The sequence below is a fragment of the Octopus bimaculoides genome, chromosome 7, assembly GCF_046866305.1.
Source record: "Octopus bimaculoides isolate indiv1 chromosome 7, ASM4686630v1, whole genome shotgun sequence".
Classification (NCBI taxonomy): Eukaryota; Metazoa; Mollusca; class Cephalopoda; order Octopoda; family Octopodidae; genus Octopus; species Octopus bimaculoides.
In genome coordinates this window covers 58,372,319-58,392,318 of record NC_142934.1, presented here as the reverse complement: position 1 = coordinate 58,392,318, position 20,000 = coordinate 58,372,319, and the positions used below count along the sequence as shown (strand labels likewise).

General features: G+C 34.1%; 1 protein-coding gene across 6 annotated transcripts in view; it reads left to right on the top strand.

Moving 5' to 3' along the window:
* The window catches only part of LOC106873188 (uncharacterized), a 713,512-nt gene that overhangs the window by 595,046 nt on the left and 98,466 nt on the right, over positions 1–20,000 (top strand). The window lies entirely within an intron of this gene.

The following is a 20,000-nucleotide window of genomic DNA, read 5'->3' as shown; positions in this document are numbered from 1 at the left end:
ATCTGGTGTGTCAACGGTTCTGACAACTTGCCGCCTAACATAGATTTTAAATTTCGTTACAAGTCCAGTAATATCAAGGAAGGAGTAAGTCGATTACATCGACCCAAGTGCTAACGATTATGCCATACAGCCAACTTAAGCTGCCTAATTTTAAGATAGTATATCAACCAGGTGGTGTTGAAATGGAAAACAAGATCACTGTATAGCAAAAAGAAAATTAGAAGATCCAGCTCTGTCTCCTTAAGAGTAATCTTTCATGGACTCCCTATCTCCTCTATTTTTCTTCGCTTTCACTCCATTATTTATCTTTTTAATGAAACAACTCACCGTTATGAATGCTACGTACAAATTATGAACCATTTTCAGTGTATGGATGCTTTTTAACTATTTACGAGTGGTAACCTATTCAAAACTGGTGTTTGTAGGGCTGAGCTTTATGCTCATATTTGATCCCAACTTTTGAAAGGTTTCCAGTATACTGTCGTCTATTTAGGCATAGTTGACTGCTTTCTTGTTGCCCAGAAAATCATTTACAACTATTACAAATTAATTTCATGCTGCTGCTTAAATTCATTTCATTGAATTTATAAAGTTTTTTATCTTTCATCAAATTTTCTTATTTGAGGCCCATCAAATTCTCTACCTTTTATCTTTTCACTGCTCATACCGTGAAATCTGCTGCAGGTATAGTGAAAGCATGGTCCATCTTTATCCAGAGCTTTAGCAAACTGCTTCATAATGCCAAGTTTGATATGGAGTAGAAGTAGAATAGTCTTTTTCCAGTTAAACTAAAGGTTCTTCAATCACATTAAAAGACCCTAGAACTAATGTTTGTTGTGGCCATTCTTTGATCACTCTTACTAAAATAAAATATAAATCGTCATAAACACACGTGCTAAATTTCACTGGTAAACCATGCATTTTTTTCTGAAAAGTGAGGAAAATTGCGATAATTGATGGGATTTGGGTATCTTGAAATCTAGACGTGATGGTAAAAATGAATTCCATTTTTGGATTCAGCATATAAAAATACCTTCAAACCGAATAAAAACGTCCTGAAAACAAAATACGTGTTGGTTTGTGTAATTAAAGTTTTGAAAATGCGTTACAGAGTCAGACTACTAATAAAAACTAAATTCGATGCAACAAATAGGATACTAACTATAAATACACTAACCATTCCAATTATAAACCATTACTTCAATAAAATAAATTGGACATTATGTGAATTGACGAGGTTAGAAAAGAAAACTGCTAACTGCATTCAGAAGCCTATATAAATTAAAATTAGATTTTAAAAAAGAGCCTCAAAGCCCACACTATCCAGCAAGAATGAGACAAAAAGGAAATACATCATTCAGAGCTAATAGTAGCTAAAAATATCTGGACTAAAAACAGAAACAAACAATCTACTTTTAGCTGCAAAGGACCGATACTTAATCACAAAATAATGATACGAGAGACAAAGCGCCACTGGATTCGGTGCTATCAGTACAAGAAAGTAATTTGCCGCATCATTTCTGATTTCTCAATGTTTGCGAAGACAGAATATATCTAGAGACATGACAATTAGGCATTTATATCTACTTTGAAATAAAAAGATAAGCAGAATCCAGTGAAAGTAAAATCTGTACGAGTAATACATGGTGAATTGGTACATTAGTGTCAATAATACTTGTTAGACTGGATAACAAAGAACTTTAAAAGACAAAAATAAAACCCCATGCTAGAAGACAAACTTCTGCAATTAAACTAATTAGATGATGCATACAAAACCAGGCTTTATTTCATAGCTTCTGATCTTAACTGATTGGAAGTGTCATCAAGTACATGTTTTATCTTGATATAAAAGATGGGCTACAGCAAATATTCTGCTCAATACCACAGATTTGCTTGTCAGTGTGCAATGTTAGTCATGAGAAGGGAACAGGTAGTCAACAGCGAAGGTATCCAATTACCAGATAGCCAGACATTAAAATCATTGAAAGGAGGAGAGAGGTATGACTATATAGGAGAATTAGAATCTAACAGAGTACTAACTACAGAAATGAAAGCAAAAATCGAGAAGGAGTACATCAGAAGGGTGAGGAAGCTAATGAAGTCAAAGCTAAACGGTCCGAATATAGTGAAGGCTGAAAATACTTGGACAGTATCATTACTTAGATACTCAGCAGCTTTTGTAGATTGGAAAAACTGAATTAGCAAAGCTAGACAGAACTAGGAAAGAATTCAATATGAATAGAGGACTCTACCCAAGGGCAGGAGTAGCAAGATTATAGCTACCTAGAATGGAAGGTGGAAAGTGTTAATATCAGTAGAAGACTACGTGGAGTTAGCTAGAGTAGATATACACTCCTTTGTAGGTAATAGTGAAGAAAGTTTATTTAAAAAAGATGCTAGAGTCACAGAAAGACACAGGGAAACTAAAACACCAAACGATCTTAAAAACCAGAAGAGAGAATAGGAGTTATCTGACTGGAAGGAGAAGGCGTTGCATGGTTGATTCCCAAAGGTAGTTTCAGCAAATAGTAATAGTGAGACATGGTTATGGCTGCAGAAGGGATAGCTGAAGAGGGAGAGAGAAAGTTTGTTAGTAGCTGCATAAGATCAGGAATTAAGTACTAATTGGATAAAGACCAAAATAGACAAAAGCCAAGTAGATTTCCAATGTAGATTATGCAAATCAAACGAGGAAAGTGTTACTCATATAGTAAGTGAATGTAGCATGCTGGCACAGAAAGAATACAAGAGAAGACATGACTATCTACAGAGAGCAACCCACTAGGAGCTTTGTAGAAAGCTAGGATTTGAGCATACTGATAAATGGTATGAACATGAACCTAGTAAAGTACTAGAAAGTAAGAAGTACAAGATGTTGTGGGACTCTAACAGTCAGACTGATAGAGTATTAGAAGGTAGAAGGCCTGGTTTGGTAGTGGTAGATAAAGAGAATAGAAAGCCCGATAATTGACTTTACAAAACCAAATAATGTAAAAAATTAATATGAGAAGTATAGAAAAATAGCAAAGTACCAGGACCTAACTATGGAATTACAGAGAGTATGGAAAATGCTGGTAAAATGTATTCCAGTTGTTATAAGTACATTAGGAACTATCCTTTAAGGTCTGAACAGATGGGAAGAGGAAATAGGCGCAAAACCCAGTTTAGTACAACTACAGTAAACAGTGTTATTTGGGACAGCTAGGATACTTAAGATGGTTCCTGGCATCTAAGGTTACTTGATGTAGCCCGATAGGAAGGTTCTTGGCATCTAAGGGAACTTATTGTAGCCCGATGTTAGGATTGTTTTCTTTTCCAGGTGTAATCTGTTGAGTGTGTATATGAATAATAATACTAATCCTTTCTACTATAGGCACAAGGCATGAAAATTTGGGGGAAGGCACTAGTCAATTACATAGACCTCAGAATTTCACTGGTACTTAATTTATCGACCCCGAAAAAAAATGAAAGGAAAAGTCGATCTCGGCGGAATTTGAACTCAGAACGTAAAGATGGACGAAATACCCTAAACATTTTACCCGGCGTGCTAACGCCGCCAAGAAAAGAAGAAGAAGAAGAAGAAGAAGAAGAAGAAGAAGAAGAAGAAGAAGAAGAAGAAGAAGAAGAAGAAGAAGAAGAAGAAGAAGAAGAAGAAGAAGAAGAAGAAGGTAATGGTGATGATGATCAACAAGGGACGAAAGCTATAACTATAATAAATAAAAAGGGCAAAATGTAAGATAAAAAGAAAATTTTCTCTCCTACAAAAATTATCGAGAGCAATCACTCGAACTGATTATCTTACATATAATAAAATGCAATGTGTGACCTCCCGTTTACGCTAGAGGGAAAGAATAGAAAAACAACAAACGGAGTTAATATATATATATATATATATATATATATATATATATATTTATATGTATGTATGTATATATGTATGTATGTATATATACACACACACACACACACATACATACATACATACATACATACATACATACATACATACAAAGGTCTTCTGTCGGCTTTCATCTACCAAATCTGCCCACAAGGCTTTGCGCGGCCCTATTATATAGTAAATGATATATATATATAGTAAATGATATATATATATATATATATATATATATATATATATATATATATATATATATATATATATATATATATATATATATATATACAGAGAGAGAGAGAGAGAGAGAGAGAGAGAGAAAGAGAGACAGAGATGGATAGATAGATAGATAGATAGATAGATAGATAGATAGATAGATAGATAGACACACACATGCATATATATATATAGAGAGAGAGAGATTTATATATGGATAAATATATAAACCCCGTTTGTTGTTTTTCTCTTTTTTCTCTCTAGCGTAAACGGGAGGTCACACATTGCATTTTATTATATGTAAGATAATCAGTTCGAGTGATTGCCCTCGATAATTTTTGTAGTAGAGAAAATTTCCTTCATTTTATTCACTTATTGCTCATTTCTTTTTATCTTAAGTTTTTCTCCTTTTATTTATTATAGTCATAGTTGTCTTCCCTTGTTGATCATCATCATCACCATCACCTTCTTCTTCTCTTTTTTTCTTGGCGGCGTTAGCACGCCGGACAAACTGTTTAGGGCATTTCGTCCATCTTTACGTTCTGAGTTCAAATTCCGCCGAGGTCGACTTTTCCTTTCATTTTTTTCGGGGTCGATAAATTAAATACCAGTGAAATTCTGAGGTCTATATAATTGACTAGTGCCTTCCAACAAAATTTCAGGCCTTGTGCTTATAGTAGAAAGGATTAGTATTATTATTCATATACACACTCAACAGATTACACTTGGAAAAGAAAACAATCCTAACATCGGGCTACAATAAGTTCCCTTAGATGCCAAGAACCATCCTAAGTATCCTAGCTGTCCCAAATAACACTGTTTACTACAGCTGTAATAAACTGGGTTTTGCACCTATTTCCTCTTTCCACACACACACACACACATATATATATATATATATATATATATATATATATGTGCGTGTGTGTGTGTATGTATATATATATATATATATATATATATATATATATGTATGTATGTATATATATCTATAGTCGAGGCGATACAACCGTATCTGATTCTTCAAGTGCATCAATTCTGTGTATATTCATATACTTACTACATTACTGACATTTATCAATGGTTTCTCCATTGTGTGTGCTGATGCGCCATTTTGTATCATTAATAAAATTGGCGGCATTTTTTACGACACGGGTATGCTAGTATCAAATAAATTACCTATACATAATACATTGCAACTAAGTGTTAGCAAAAAATCTTTATGTAGTTCCGGAAATTAATATTTTAAAGATACGCTGATATCATTAGATGATTACTGTTATAATTGTTTGTTTGCTGTACGGTGATTTATTGTCATCATGTGAAGCAAAATATACAGCCAGCAGTCAAATTTGAAATTTTTCAATCATTTCGGTGAAACTAAAGTTAATTATGAAATTAATAATATGAGAATGTGTGACAGAAATGTCCCAGTATTGATTGCCAACGTTGAGTGACAGTGTTGAGAGACAGAAATGAGTTTATAAAAGGCCCCTTAACTATCTAATTAAACCCTTCAGAAAGCATCGCAGAATCGACCTCATAAATATGATGAAAAGACAATTGAAATCGCCGTTCACACTGTCAAATTTAAAAAAGATTATTTTAAAAGGATAAATATCCTGGGCAGAAGAGAAAAATTTAAAGAAAAAGAGAAATTATAGAGGAATAATTCACGTTAAAGTACAATTAAAAGCAAAGGCCACGACAGAACAGAACATAACATCTATTCCATCCATACTAAATCTCAGCAGAACATAAATCTTTCTTGTTCATTCTTCGTTTTGGAATGTGACCGCTATATACATTCACAACACTTCTTAAAGAGTATGAAGAGCAAAAGAAGCAACTGCGTAAGCGATCAGAGTTTCATGGCTGCTTCCACCTATATTAAATCTTTTATTCTATCAAACTACAAAAGTACTCGGTATCTCATTATTACAATCTGTCAGATTTTTTAAAAGAAGTTCGATTCCTGACATGCGCTGAACTTCGAAGAGGGCAAGGCTAGACGACTAGCCTCACTCTTCCGTCCCTGACTTCCTGGGTCACTAGCAACTCACGCCGAAACATCTAGAGCTATGACACAGTGACACGGATATAGGAGAATGTCTATGCTCTGAGTTAAGTGTCCCACAGATCAGGTGCTGGATATCGTCTTTCTGCTGATTGAAAATTAACCACTGATGGTTGGCTTCCACCCAAACAATTCCAGCCTCCACATGCACACGGTACAAAAACCTTTGAAGGATTTCACCATGAATTTAAAACTTATCAGTCACCGTTAGCCAGCTAACTAGGTGATGCCTTGACGTATGTTCGAAGAGCCACCGGTGAGAATTTGGTGCCAGATTGATATGAGTGGTAGAGAAATTGTCTTGAAAACGATTTGGCAGGAAGACATGATAGTACCCACATGTTAACCCACACAAACAACGCCAGACTTAGCACAACCAAATCAGAATTATATTAAACCTCTAGTGCCAACATGAACATCATAAAACTATGATGGTGAAAATTAATCAAAACTTTGCACGATAAAATTCATGTTATTAGAAGACCGACCACAAACTACCAGAATATCTTATTACATAAAACATATCCTTTATCAGGCAAACAATTTGCCGTTTAGACACAGCAAATAAATGATTTAAATATAAAGTAAAAAGATCGATTAATGTACACCACAACATATATTAACTGAAGCAGCTGTGTAAAAATCTTTGAGAAAACAAGAAAACATACAACAGAACCAGACTGAAAGCAAACATTTCAACAGGATATAAATTGAAGACTATAAAATAAGAAAGTCAGAACATGTGAGAGCGTATATGAAAATAAATAAATGTCAACCAACAGAAAAAGCAGACTTGAAGACTTGAAATTAAGAATGAACGGGAATTCAAAGAAAGAAGCGACAGATTAATAAAAGATTTAACGAATAAATTTTAGCGAATGCGTAAGTTTTGACAAAATAATCAAATAATTCAAACAAAATAAAATGTTTCAAGAAGGCAAACCAAAATATTTACAAAGAATCAAAGATCAAACTATAAAAATAAAGAATAGTCGGACAAAAAAAGGTAAATATTTTGAAGAAAATATGACAAGTAGAAAAAAAACATAAAACAAATGAAATAATTTATAAAACAAAAGAAAAAAATGAAACATGTAAAGACAACATGAATATACAAATATTATGGCAGCAGATACAAAACAGAAGTGGAGAAAAACTGAAAGTTGCCTGGAATAGATTGAAAGCAAAACTTCCTGAATAAAACACCTAAATGCTTGTTCATGATATTTTAATGAAGTAACTGTCGAGCTCAAATACTAGCATGACACACAACAGAAAAAATAATGGTACTATCAAAATTTAGGCCAGTCACAATATCTACTTTATACAAGAGCCTGATATTATTACTAAGTGGAGTCGCAATCGCCCAGTGGTTAGGGCAGCGGGCTCGCGGTCGTAGGATTGAGGTTTCGATTCCCAGACTGGGCGTTGTGAGTGTTTATTGAGCGAAAGCACCTAAAGCTCCATGAGGCTCCGGCAGGGGTGGGCGAACTTTGCGTGAATTATTCCTCTATAATTTCTCTTTCACCACAACTTTCACTCTTTCTTCCTGTTTCTGTTGTACCTATGCTTCGAAGGGCCAACCTTGTTACACTTGTGTCACACTGAATCTCCCCGAGAACTACGTTAAGGGTACACGTGTCTGTGGAGTACTCAGCCACTTGCATGTTAATTTCCCGAGCAGGCTGTTTGGTTGATCGGAACCGACGGAGTGCCACGATTATTACTAAGCAAAAATATATACAGCTGTGATTCATAAGCCTTAATTAGCTGAAGGAGAAGCATGTACATATCGACTGGTCAACTATTAATGCAACTAACAAGATAAGAGGCAGAATAAAAGAATTACGTATCGCCTAATACGAAACAGCCCTTGGCAGAGTACCGCATTCATAGATTTTAGGAATACTATTCTTAATGTTTCTTGTTATTTATTATTCTACTGTTGTCGCTGTTTATGTCGTAGTTGGTGATGATAAAAGTGAAAAGCACTCAAGTAATTTTCTCAGACAGCTACGCTACAGTTTCAATTTGATAAACTGAAGATTGTAAGAGATCCCAAAAGCTAATCATAAAAACATGAAAATTACTAACAAAACTCAGATTGGACCGCACAAATTTGACACCCATCTCGTTTATATTTTCATTGACAATAGAAGCTTTATACGATTAGAAATTCTGTCTTAGACATTTATACCAAAGCTGAACACTCACTCTTTTACAAGGAGTTACAAATACAATAAGCTGTACTCAATAATTGTACACAATGAAACAGACAAATATTGGAAAGGAACAGCTGCCCCTTTAACAATGCGTTCTTAAAAAATTTCAAACACATTTAGCATTACACACAATACTGATATAAACACCTGAAAAGTAAAATAATTATCAAAATAGACAAAACGTGGAGCAATCAAGAAAACAAATACAACATAAGATTTAGCACTTGTACCAGGACAATTACAAAAACAAATGAATATACTTGATTACGATAAATGAAAAGGTTGTGTGTGGTCTCATCACTCAACTGAAGCCTTGACAAAAGAGAGAAGTTTCTAAGTTGCCGCTCGACATGCAAAACTTGCAGCCAAATTTCCCTCAAATTACATAACATGTTGATTAACATGGTCATAGATACACTGCTGATAAAAAAAAATGGAATGACCACGGTTACAATGTCTTGTATCTTAGACTTGCTCTTACAGAGCTTACCTGAGACTAAAACAGAGACAACTGAAAGCTTTATAATTGACGCTGTTCACTAAAAACTAACAAGTGTACGTAACTGACAACATTGGAAACCTGAATATCAAAATGCAAGTCGGTTTGAGAAATTCATCAAACATATCTACAATAGATACCGCAAACTAGCCGCTTCGGATGACATTAAGAGCCTAAACAAGATGGTAGCATCCATCTATGGAGAATGTGTAAGGAAATAAAGTTCCCAATTATTCTACAAAGATACAAACATTCTATATACAGTTGTGAACAATGAAGATAGTGTGATCATCTGTGATATATAAACAAATATTACCTAAAGGTGATAGGAGTCAGCTTCCCCCGATATCATTATAAAAAGTAAGATATCAAAAACATGGAATACGAGGGTGTGCTGAAAAGTTCCTGGCTTTGGGTAAAAGAAAATATGGGAGGATCAGTTAATTATGACTTTATTTAACATATTCCACTTTCAAATTCACGCACTTATTGCAGCGGTCTTACAGCTTTTCTAAGCTCTGTAAAAGAACTCGGAAGGTTGGACCTCCAACCAAACCTTTCGCGATACCCTTAAAGCCAGGAACTTATCAGCACTCCCCCATATTGGAAACAAAGTTGGAAATCGAAACGGTAAACCAATGTGAAATCCAAAAGATAGCTCTTCCTGGAAGATCGATTAATATAATTAAAGTAAGTTAATAGAATTAAAATAAGTGCAAAGGTTCATAGTCACATTTACTCTACCTTGCAGAATAATTTCTCTAGAGTTATCTAAACAAAGCAAATTAGATAATAGCAATAGCAACATTGATTTCTAACGAAGCCATACAATTTCATAAAAGATTACGGTCGATTTAATCGATCCTATTACCTGATTGAATTTTATTTTATCGAATTCGGAAGGTTGAAAGGCAACGTCAACTCCGACAGGATTTCATCGTAGAACATGAAAGGACATCACTAAATATTATATTTTCGTCCGTCACTTTATCTATTCAATTAACCTGTCTCCTCTTTTTCAATGCTTTCTGATGTATGCAAAATTCATCACAAATGAAGGTGGTTTAGTGGTTTGGGTACGTGGCTCACAATCGTACGAATTGCGAGTTCAATATACGGCAGTGCTGTGAATTCAGCAAGACACTTTATTTCACATTGCTCCAGTCCATTCAGCTCACTCAAAAATGAGTTGTATATGTAAATCAAGGGGCCAGCCTTGTCACATTTTCTGTCACGTTGAATCCTCTTAAGAACTACGATAAGGGCACACGTGTCTGTGGAGTGCTCAGCCACTTGCATGTTAATTTCACGAGCAGGCTGTTCCGTTGATCAGATGAACTGGAACCCTCGTCATTGTAACCGACAGAATGCCAGCTGGGGCGGCGAGCAGTTGATTAAATCAACAGTTTCTACTAAACCGTGTTTTTAATAATAATAATAATAATAATAATAATAATAATCATAATCATAATCATCATCATCATCATCATCATCATCATCATCATCATCATCATCATCATCATCATCATCATCATCATCATCATCATCATCATCATCATCATCATCATCATCATCATCATCATCATCATCATCATCATCATCATCATCATCATCATCATCATCATCATCATCATCATCATCATCATCATCATCATCATCATCATCATCATCATCATCATCATCATCATCATCATCATCATCATCATCATCATCATCATCATCATCATCATCATCATCATCATCATCATCATCATCATCATCATCATCATCATCATCATCATCATCATCATCATCATCATCATCATCATCATCATCATCATCATCATCATCATCATCATCATCATCATCATCATCATCATCATCATCATCATCATTAAGGCGGCAATTTAGCAGAATCGTTAGCATGCTGGGCGAAGTGCTTAGCGGCGTTTCGTCTACCCCTACGTTCTGAGTTCAAATTCCACCGCGGTCGACTTTACCTTTCATTCTTTCGAGGTTGATGAAATAAGTACCAGAGCCCTGCCCCCAAATTACAGGCCTTGTACCTATAGTAGAAAGGATTGTTATTATTTTAATGGTTTCTTGTTTAGACTCAAGGCAAGTAATTTTGAGGGAAGGGCTTTGATCGGTTACATCACTTTATCGACCCCAAAGAGCTAAAAAGCAAAACTGTCATTGACAGGAACTGAATCCGGAAGAAGAAGAAGAAGAAGAAAGAATCGGCGGTGGTGGCGGTTTTCTTATAGTGTGATACAATTTTCCACTTGATCATATTGTTTTAGAATAAGTTTTAGAGACCATACATAAAAGTGTATTCAGGTTCCAGATTTCTTTGTATTGTGACTTTGGAATTAATGGATTTGTTGATCGAATTTTGTGGGAGGAGATAACGGTTAACTTAATAAGAAATACCATGGAGCAGATTGTAGACCAGTACATTTCCAATTATGAAATATTATGGTGGTTTTGTTCAATTTTTGTTTTTCCTCTACTCGATACAGCGATGCTTTAAACAACATTGTGATAGAATAGGAAATTTTGATATTATTTTGTTTAGAATGTCTGTAATATTGAAGATTAGAAGGTCTTTATGTGAAGGTTTGAAAGAAAATTTTTGTTTTCTATAGGAACTTATATAAAACTTGTAGATTAAAGAGCGAATCATACCAAAGGAAAAGCCTCTTCTTTTGCTTAGCGGAAGACGCTGTTCACTCGTTTTACTTCCAAGCGCGTCGTTATATTTTGATGCCTAGTTAAATATGCATTAATTAGAAGATACTTACAGTTTTAAGGTGGTTCGAAGATTTATAAATGTATTTCACATTTACATTGAGTTTTGTTTTATTTTTATAGAGACGCCGTATTTTGATTTATGCAAATGTAAAAAGACTTCAGATAAACTGACTGCTTTAAATGGCTTTCCACAGTTATAGAAAAGTCAAAGTTTTTAAAGGCTTTATGAAATTTTTACTGAACTAATAATCAATTATTAATGGGTTAAAATTTAAACTTTTACTAAAAGTAAAGATAATTTTTGTTTATTTGAAGAGTTTAAGATATGTTAAAAGTCTTTCAGACGCTTTAGATAAGAAAGTCTCTGCTGTTTCTAGCGTATATCTGTAGATATATGCATTTTTTTTTTTTTGCATTTCTTCTTCCTAACCTAGTATTTTTCTGTATTTTCCTATATTCCTTAACACGAGTTTTATATATTGTTAGTAATAGTCACTTAAATACTTTCTTTTTAAACCTGTTTTCGTGGGCCTCTTCGTTTAACAGGATTTTGTATTATCCCTCAATATTCTCATCAAAAACAGTATTTCTGTAGCTATATTTAAAGAAGACATTTATTTATAAAGTTCCAATACATTACATTTTCATCAATATGATCTTTAATTTTCAGATACATAATTTTGCCGTTTTCCTTTCGTCGAGGGTCAGTACGCTGTCCAGTTCATCTATCTGTACGATCCCTGCCTCTTCCATTTTTCAGTTTTTTTGCATAACATAAGAATACAGAAAATACACAAAGCTCATATCGTAATCGTTTGTGTCCTATTTTAATATTACTTTTTGGTTTAATATATTTTTATACTATATTACTATATTTATGAAACTCATATTACCGTCTATGGTTATACTGTTTTCAACCGGCTAGAACCTTTAATGTGAGAAATTATATTTCATACATGCGTGCATCTTTTAATAAATTGCAGCATTATCAATATCGACGCATATCTGTCTAACCGTAACTTCCTAGCCATGAAAAGACTTTTTACTAATACATTTAAGGACATTACAGTCAGAATATATAATAAATATCTCTCCACGATCTATCAGTCTCTATAATTTTAAGTTAAGTCATTAATGTTAATACAAAAGAGTATTCTTTTAAGCTAACCGCTACGTTAGCTTAATCCCATTTTAAATTAAATTAATATTTCACAATACACCAAACACAGTAATCGTAAAGATCGGATTAAGATAACATAGCTTTATAACTTACTATTACCAATCAAAATTCTTTAAATATTGTTAGAGTAATCTATTCTACAGGTGTTCGTGCTAAATAAGAAAAAAATTTGCCTCCTTTTTTCGGGAACATCTTGATGTATTGGTAAATCGTCGACAGTTGTAGGTGAAAAAAAGTTAACTAACATGGAGGACTGGAAGCAATCTGAATACTGGAGAAGAGCTACCTGTATCAAAATGATTCGCATAAATTACCTGTATCAAGATGATTCGTATCAAGATGAAGGCGGCGAGCTGGCAGAAACGTTAGGATGCCGGGCGAAATGCTTAGCCGTTACGTTCTGAGTTCAAATTCCACCGAGGTCGACTTTGCCTTTCATCCTTTCGGGGTCGATAAATTAAGTACCAGTTACTCACTGGGGTCGATGTAATCGACTTAATCCTTGTTTGTCCCCTCTATGTTTAGCCTCTAGTGGGCAATAAAGAAATAAGATGATTCGCACCTGGTATCAAAATGCTGTCATTATAACTGCTGCCCTATGCTCTGTGAGCACCATAAAGGCCCTAAGGTGTGAAATGGACAGCTGCAACGGAGACTACGGAGCTGTGACTAGTAAAAAGAGACACGGCAAACAATTGATTAACATGGCCTGAGGCTCAATTCAGATGGCTATGTGAAGCTGCTGGAGACTGGTCAAATTCTGTTTGGAGAGGGTTGCTGCTGGAAGACTACATATGTAATAGCAGGGTTCGGCTCCTTGCCATACCTCCGAAAAGAGTCGGAAGTGGTTTTCGGACAATTTCTAGGACTTCAGCAGACCCAGTTTATGGTCGTCCAATTCCTCCAATTGCCAAAGAGTTGTCGGAAAATCTTCCCATGAATGCAATGAGGAACACATGCACCAGATTCCAGAACCATCTTGAGGCTGTAGTGGAAGCTAAAGTTGGTTACTTTGAGTAAAGTTTTATCTTCTAATTGATTTTTCTTTTTTTGATTTTCTAAGATAGTTTATTTTTGTGTTTTCTTTGCTTTTATGAACTGTTAAATTTAGCCCGAGTATCCTATATTTGTTACACAAGTTGAAACTCTCCATTTTTAATCATGAAAAAAACATTATAACCTTTGTTTAAGCTCGTTCTTTGTTATCTCTCTTCCAAACTTCATGTAATTTTAATTATAACCGTTACCACATCAATCGCTTCATTTAAAATTTCAGATCTTAGGTGTTTTGTTTTAAATTACAATGGCCCTTTTACCAGAGAAACACATATTACCTGATACAATTTAAATATCTTTAATTCTCCCACGCCGGCATACACACTGTTTATCACTTAAACGAGAAATATGATTAAAATCAACTCGGGGAAAATTCTCCAACGATATTAGTTCTATAAAAGTGAGTCCGGGGCTAAATAAACATGTGAGAGAGAGAGAGAGAGAGAGAGAGAGAGAGAGAGAGATGGAGACAGACAGACAGACAGACAGAGAAAATGCATGTGTCGGTATGTATGTATGTATTATGTATGTATAAGTGCAGTATGGTTGAGTTCGCTTTGTAACCACGAGTCTCTGAGTTCGATCTCACTGTTCGGCAGCTTGTGCAAACGCCATTTCCTATGACCTCGGATAAATTTGAAGACCGTGAGTTAAATTAGGTAAACAGAAACTGTGAAGAAGTCAGTCGGCGGGCCTATATTTTTAATTCATTGATTCAAACTTGTACCCTGGATGCGAATATACGTGTTTTGTCTGTGAAAAAGTCAGTCACTTTCACAATAATTCAATGAGACACGTAGTTAAGTAAAACAAGTAAAATTCGTTGTCGGAAATTCTGATCGAGTTCCTTATAGGATTCGCACGCGTGTGTGCGTGCGCAAAGAGAATAAGAAGCTAGTCTTATATTTACTCAAGTTAAAAACCGTTCTTGGTGAATCTTCGACATAAACCTGATCACCATGGGTGTGAATGTGTGCGTGCTTATTTCTGTGTGCGTTGTGTGTGTGTTTGTGTATGTATGCATTTTACATATGTGTGTGTATGCATATATATACATATCTATACTTTTCTGCCTCTGTGTGTGTGTGTGTGTGTGTGTGTGTGTGTGTGTGTGTGTGTGTGTGTGTGTGTGTGTGTGTGTGTGTGTGTGCGTGAGTGAGTTATCGTTTGATAGTTGCATTTGTGTTAATGCACATAAAATATAATTTTCTTCAATGGGATTTTGAACAAGTTTAAATTGTAAATGAAGATTTATTTTTGGATTCAGAAAAGCTCGGCATTCTTTCTATATTTATTTTGAAATTACATTCTCTGGTATGAAAATTTTCTATAATTTTTTTTTCAGTTTGCATGCAATGGCTAAATATTTTGTTTTCCGTAGTTACTTCATCCATATGTTACTCCAATAAATACATTTGAGATGTTTATTAAATAAATAAATAAGTAGATAAATAAAAACAACCTCAAAGTATTGATTTCTTTCGAGAAAATAAAAACTGATTTTTATTATCGTAGAGAAATTGAGATTGCCTAAGAGCATATCAATGTACAAAAACAAAATAGTTGTTTGCGAATATGGAAACAAGAACACCAGATTCTCCTTGCCAGGAGCTTACAGAATGTTTTCTGTTTGAATTAATGGCTTATATGGTATATGGAAATAACATATATAAGTCTCACTGATCAAATGGCCATTGGTTGCAATATCTAAGTATACTAAATACAATGTTGACATATAAATATGTTCGTTCCATTTTTCATTTCATTTATTTTAGTCTACTCCAATGTTATTGGATTTAACACGAAAAATATTTTATTGTAGTATTTTATGATGATTTTTGTAGCTCTTTTCTTTCCCTATAACCATTGTTTATCGTTTTTGATATCTGAATAAATATTCCCTCTTTTCAAATATACGATGATAGAGTTCCAAGTAGAAAAAAAATTTATCTGACAGCCCGATATTCTATTTAGTTTATTTACTTTAAAAAATTACTTAAATATTAAAGGTAATAAAATTTAATGAACGTGAAATGATATCTCGGAGAGTGCTCACTGTTGTTAGGCTACCTCCAAAAATCAACTGAAAGATTGGCGTTTTGAACACTGTTACAGACACTACGTTGTATCTGTAGCCATGATATTTAATTCTTGAATTGACCAGTTCTAGTGGTGAGTCAAAATCATCCATCTTACCAAAAGGAAGAAAAGAATAGCAAAATCAAAGAAACACCTGATTACTCCGTAGATAAATCATTTACTGGAACTTTCCGGCAGTGCAGCAGTGAAGTGAATCGATACATGAAGATTTAAGTGTCCTCCTTCAGAAGCATAACGAACAATACGCATCAAATTTAAACAAGCTGGTTGATAGATTAATACTTTGGTAGTTCATCTGTTTCACTTCTCACAAAGTTGCAAACGCTGTAATTAATTTCAGCAAAGAAGGCTGGGGGAGTTTTATTCAAGAGCTCAAGGCAGTGAGTGTGATAGGATAGAAACTAGCATAATGCATGAATGGTTAAAAGATTAAATGTTGACAGTCATTAATTGCTCTTGTCAATACCTTTGTCAAACTTGACTACTGGATAAGTAGTTTTAGTTTGTTTTTTTAATCCTTAATGTACTAAGTAGCTCTTCATTTTGCTATTTTTAATTTTCATTATGTATTTATTTTTAAGCAATATCAATTCTTGCCCTTGCACAAGATAAAAATTAATTCAGAAAACTGAAGTTAAGCTGGTTGATGTTTAAATTAAAGAAAACTGTGTCAATATAAACGATGATGTTGTTACTGTGAAACTTGATTAGAAATCCAACCAGAAATAATCAGTAATGAGCTAAAACCAACGCCACTGATTATAAATTGATAATTATCGCATCAACGAGAGGGCATCTCATGTAATTGGTCAACATGTTAGAAATAGTAGGTAAATTTCCTTCAAATTAATCTCAATTCAAATAAAATTATAAACCATCTCAGTTACGGTAGTTATTTTCTTTTGGTGACAGACTATGGTCAACTCAGCTTATATATTGCAGGTAAAAGGGGCAAAAATTAATTACTTCAAATACCAAATCATGGATTGAGTATATGATTTTTCATTTCAGGATCCAATGGAAAATATATTTGTGTGTGTGTGTGTGTGTGTGTGTGTGTGTGTGTGTGTGTGTGTGATAGATATACATATGTATGTATATGTATACACCTAAGTATATGTGTCTTCATGTTAACGTTTATAAGCCATAACAGCCTGACAGCAAGATTTGTCTGTCCCCATAACTTAGCGGCTCGGGGGTGGAGAGACAGAATAAGTGTCAGATTTCAGAAAAAATAAAGTATCAACTTGTTCGACTAAATCGTTTAAGATGGTGTCCCAGCATGGGCGCAGTCAAATGACTGAAAAAAGTAAAAGATAAAAAATTGGCTTGTATAATAACAATGCGCTTATATAATGAGGATGTGACTTTTAGAAATTCGAGGTGCGAATGTTATCATATAAAACAAAATGGCCGACATAGCTGACACTAAGGACATGAATAAAATAAGGTTGCCTCAAGTAAACCTCGGAATATAAACTTAGATGCGAAATATTGCAATGTCTGTAGTCTTGTATACAGAAAAATAATGAACATCTTCACTTCTTTTTCTACTCAAAAATCTTGGTTATAAATTAAGATAACATTGCAGCATGTGAGGTTAGATGAATATTGTTTTCCTTTTATTAGTATAATAGGAATATACCGGCAAGTTAAATATTTAAAATTTAAATGACTATTGCAATAAATTATGCTCTAGGCATAGTTATATCCATTGTTAGATGTGATGAGCGAATTAATATGAAATGGCATTCAATGTCATTAGTTGAAATATATTCATTGTATCAAATAATTTTTGAAAAATGTTGATAATGCATTTTCGCAAATGTTAATAAGATTTCTATTCATAGAAAGTCGATTTAAAATCCCATCTGAAATTTTCCATATCCAAAGGCGCCAATGAGTAATAAAAATTAAATAAATTCTCGCTTCTATTCAAATCTTTGAAATTGCACAATATTTAAATTTAATCATATGACAAAAAAAAAATAATTGATTTTTATATATTATATGGTAATATAATTATTATTAATGTAATATTGTATAGAGATATCGTAAGTGGTTTCAGCAGTTTCTTTTGATTGGAAACATTCTAGTTTAAAACTAAGACGAAAATGTGGAATTATGTTCATGTTGAATTTACTTAGCTCCACGTTAGCTCTCAAGGAGTAGACGGACCTATGATCTAAAGCATTCTAACCAAAAATCATCCAGTCTTCTTACACACAGAACACCCATGATCGAATTACTCAGTTTGCCATCCATAAAATAATAGTGCGTGATTTAAGAGAAATTAGCTGCCATTTCTTGAAGGTCAAAGAAACACATAAAGGACACCTCACCGATGATTTTTTTACGATGATATTAACAGTATAATTGTAGTAATCTTGTATCAAGATAGGAGCCTTGTTTTATGAAACTTGTATGAACAAATGAGAAGGGAACCCGAGTGGCAAGTTTCCACAGTAAATGACAGATAAAACATATCAATTACTTACGTAGGCACCAAGCAATACATTTGTTGATCTGCTTGAATCAACTATCAGTATTTTACGGTTAATTACTTTATCAGTCCTAGATTTATTTGAAATGTAGGGACATGTAGGGACACAGCTAAATATTGCAAAGCATTTGATGTTATTCTACCGTTTAGAACACTATTTTTTTCGGCAAATTAAAAGATTAACACGTAAGGCAAGATATGCACATATATTCACCTACACATACATCCACACACATGCACGTATGTCACATTCAATCATATAAGTATATATTTGTGTCTCAGTATGTTCCTAAACACTAAAACTTAGAACATCTGAGATATGATAACATGACACCGTTGGTCTCAAAATTCACCCAAATACAGCTCACAAAAATATAAATCTTTTGTATTATAAATCATACGTGACGGACTCCTTTTATATATACAGCTACGGATGCATGCATGGCTATGTGGTAAAAAGAAATTCGCTTAGCAGCCACGAGGTACCGAAATGGACTAATTTGAGCAGTACTTTTGGCAAGTATCTTCTGTCAGTCTCGAACAGACCAACACCTTGTAAGAGCACTTCAGGAGACGGAGCGTGGAAGGCTGTACATACAGGGAATGGTAGAAAAAGACTCAGACTCACCATTATTGACAAACGTTTCGACAACAAACGTATTGTGTACTTCAGATCAAACCATGATGGTAACTGAAAAAACGATGAAACGTTAGCTACATGAAGACATTATCATTTGCCTAACTTCACTAGCACTACACTAATAGCCTTGTAAAATATGAAAGGTTTATCTATCACACCCTAAACATATACACAAACACACAAAAAGACACACAAACACAAATACAAGGGTGGGTTGACAGTGCCAACTCAACCCCTCTCCACAAATAACTGACGTTGTGCCTTTATTATTAGACTGACCTTGTGCCTCAATTAGAAACTAGTTTCATTCGTTGAGCTGCGGTCACACAAGAAAACTACCTCGAAATGTTTGATCAATCACATCACCTCAGTATACATGTCATCTGATATTTCTTTTCTTCAACCACATGATTTCTGATTCTGTCCCATTGTGTAGCACCTTAGACAAGCTTCTTTTACTATAGCCCCGGATCGACCAATGCATTCTAAGTGAATTTGGTCGACAGAAACTATGTGGCAAAAACCTTCATATGTGTGTGAGTGTGCGTATATATGTGTGTATGTGCGTATTTTGTGTTATACTCACACTGATTAACAGCCAGTGTTGATTTGTTTAGGTCCTCATAAATTATCGGTAGAATAAGTGTCAGATTTAAAAAGAATAAGTACTGGGGTCGATTTGTTAGATGAAAGCCGTCAAAGGCGTGCCCCAACATGGCCGTAGTTTAATAACTGAAACATATAAAATAATTTTTTTTTTAATTAAAGCTCTTACACTTTACCTACTCAATCATAAAGTTTCAGCACTTCACAATATATGGGATACGGTTAAACTAATTTTTTTTAAATTTAACATATTAGGCAAAAAGCTCTATAAAT